Source organism: Muntiacus reevesi, chromosome 15 (genome assembly GCF_963930625.1).
Source record: "Muntiacus reevesi chromosome 15, mMunRee1.1, whole genome shotgun sequence".
Lineage (NCBI taxonomy): Eukaryota > Metazoa > Chordata > Mammalia > Artiodactyla > Cervidae > Muntiacus > Muntiacus reevesi.
The window spans coordinates 1-3,419 of NC_089263.1; positions in this window are offsets into that span (position 1 = coordinate 1).

Consider the following 3,419-nt stretch of genomic DNA (forward strand, 5'->3'; position numbering starts at 1 on the left):
GATAGATATTAAAAAGCATAGGCATTACTTTGTCAACAAAGGTCCATCTGATCAAGGCTATGGTTTTTCCAGTGGTCATGTATGGATGTGAGAGTTGGACTGTGAAGAAAGCTGAGTGCCGAAAAATTGATGCTTTTGAACTGTGGTGTTGGAGAACACTCTTGAGAGTCCCTTGGACTGCAAGAAGACCCAACCAGTCCATCGTGAAGGAGATCAGTCCTGGGTGTTCATTGGAAGGACTGATGCTGAAGCTGAAACTCCAATACTTTGGCCACCTGATTTGAAGTGTTGACTCATTGGAAAAACCCTGATGCTGGGAGGGATTGGGGGCAGGAGGAGAAGGGGACAACAAAGGATGAGATGGCTGGATGGCATCACCGACTCAATGGACATGAGTTTGAGTAACCTCTGGGAGTTGGTGATGGACAGGGAGGCCTGGCGTGCTGTGATTCATGGGGTTGCAAAGAGTCAGACATGGCTGAGTGACTGAACTGATCTGAACTGAACAGAAGCAGAATATATTAAGAAGAGGTGGCAAGAATACACGGAAGAACTATACCAGAAAGATCTTCACGACCCAGAAAATCACAATGATGTGATCACTCACCTAGAGCCAGACATCCTGGAATGTGAAGTCAAGTGGGCCTTAGGAAGCATCACTATGAAAGAAGCTGGTGGAGGTGATGGAATTCCAGCTGAGCTATTTCAAGTCCTCAAAGATGATGCTGTGAAGAGTGCTGCACTCAATATGCCAGCAAATCTGGAAAACTCAGCAGTGGCCACAGGACTGGAAAAGATCAGTTTTCATTCCAATCCCAAAGAAAGGCAGTGCCAAACAATGCTCAAACTACCACACAATTGCACTCATCTCACATTCTAGCAAAGTAATGCCCAAAATTCTTCACGTCAGGCTTCAACAGTACATGAACCATGAACTTCTAGATGTTCAAGCTGCTTTTAGAAAAGGCCGAGGACCCAGAGATCAAATTGCCAACATCCATTGGATCATCAAAAAAGCGAGACAGTTCCCGAAAAACATCTAATTCTCTTTCATTGACTACTTTGACTTTGACTGTGTGGATCACAGCAAACTGTGGAAAATTCTTAAAGAGATGGGAATACCAGACCACCTGACCTGCCTCCTGAGATATCTGTATGCAGGTCAAGAAGCAACAGTTAGAACCGAACATGGAACAACTGACTGGTTCCAAATTGGTAAAGAAGTACGTCAAGGTTGTATATTGTCACCCTGCTTATTTAACTTATCTGTAGAGTCCATCATGAGAAATGCTGGACTGGATGAAGCACAAGCTGGAATCAAGATTGCTGGGAGAAATATCAATAACCTCAGATATGCAGATGACACCAACCTTATGGCAGAAAGCAAAAGAACTAAAGAGCCTCTTGATGAAAGTGAAAGAGGGGAGTGGAAAAAGTTGGCATAAAACTCAACATTCAGAAAACTAAGATCATGGCACCCGGTCCCATCACTTCATGGCAAATAGATGGGGAAACAGTGGAAATAGTCAGAGACTTTATTTTCAGGGGCTCAAAAATCACTGCAGATGGTGACTGAAGCCATGAAATTAAAAGATGCTTACTCCTTGAAAGAAAAGCTATGACCCACCTAGACAACATATTAAAAAGCAGAGACATTACTTTGCAAACAAAGGTCCATCGAGTCAAAGCTATGGTTTTTCCAGTAGTCATGTTTGGATGTGAGGGTGGACTATAAAGAAAGCTCAACACCAAAGAATTGATGTTTTTGAACTGCGGTGTTGGAGAAAACTCTTAAGAGTTCCTTGGACTGCAAGGAGATCCAACCAGTCCATCTTAAAGGAAATCAGTCCTGAATATCCATTGGAAGGACTGATGATGAAGCTGAAAGTCCAATACTTTGGCCATCTGATGTGAAGAACTGATTCATTTGAAAAGACTGGGAAAGATTGAAGGCAGGAGGAGAAGGGGACAACAGATGATGAGATGGTTGGATGGCATCACCAACTCAATGGACAAGAGTTTGAGTAAACTCGGGGAGTTGGTGATGGACAAGGAAGCCTGGCCTGCTGCAATACATGGGATCACAAAGAGTCTAACACGACTGAGTGACAGAACTGAACTGAACAGAAAATGAGATAGTATTAGATTAAAAGTAAGATAATTGAAGAAAAGAACACTCGCCTACTTCATTGTTTTCTATTATTCTTACTTTTCATTTGTACATTTTACTTGTTACTCTTTTTTTCCCCCATTTATTTTTATTAGTTGGAGGCTAATTAGTTTACAATATTGTAGTGGGTTTTGCCATACGTTGACATGAATCAGTCATGGATTTACATGTATTCCCCATCCCAATCCCCCCTCCCACCTCCCTCTCCAGCCGCTCCCTCTGGGTCTTCCCAGTGCACCAGGCCTGAGCACTGGTCTCATGCATCCACCCTGGGCTGGTGATCTGTTTCACCCTTGATAATATACATGTTTTGATGCTCTTGTTTATTATTTAGTATCTATCACCCTATCAACCAGAATGTAAATTCCATTACATCAGGAACTTTGCTTGTTTACTTTGGTTGGCCTAGAGGCAACAAGGCAATAATCTTCCCTGGTGACTCAGTCGATAAAATGTTCGCCCAGAGTGTGGGAGACCTGGGTTCGATCCCTGGGTCAGGAAGATCCGGTGGAGAAGGAAATGGCAACCCACTCCCATATTTTCGCCTGGAGAATTCCATGGTTGGGCCTGGTGGGCTACAGTCCACTGAGTCATAAAGTGTTGTACATGGCTAAGTGACTAACTTAGAGGCAACAAGAGGCAGGAGAGCTTAGTGGTTAAGAGCAACGGCTCCAGAACCAGGTTTCTGAGGTTTCAATATGGACTGCTGTGTGAACCTGGGACAATTACTCAATTTCTCAATTCCTCAGTTTTCCTATATTTAAAATGACAGTAATAAAACTTTCCAAGGGAATTCTACTGCCTTGTTGGTGGGAATTGAAATTGATACAGCTACTATGGATAACAGTGTGGAGATTCCTTAAAAAAAACTAGGAATAAACTACCTTGCTTGCATGTATGCCAAGTTGCTTCAGTCATGTCCCACTTTTTGTGATCCTATGGACTGCATCCCACCAGGTTCTTCTGTCCATGGGATTCTCCAGGCAACAATACTGGAGTAGGTTGCCGTGCCCTCCTCCAGGGGATCTCCCTGACCCAGGGATTGGACCTATGTTTCTTATGTCTCCTGCATTGGCAGGCAGGTTCTTTACCACTAGTGCCAGCTGGGAAGTCCCTAAAACTACCATATGACCCAGCAATCCCACTACTGGGCATACTCTGAGAAAACCACAAATCTAAAAGACATATATACACTAATGTTCATTGCAGTACTATTTACAATAGCAAGGATGTGGAAGCAAGCTAGATA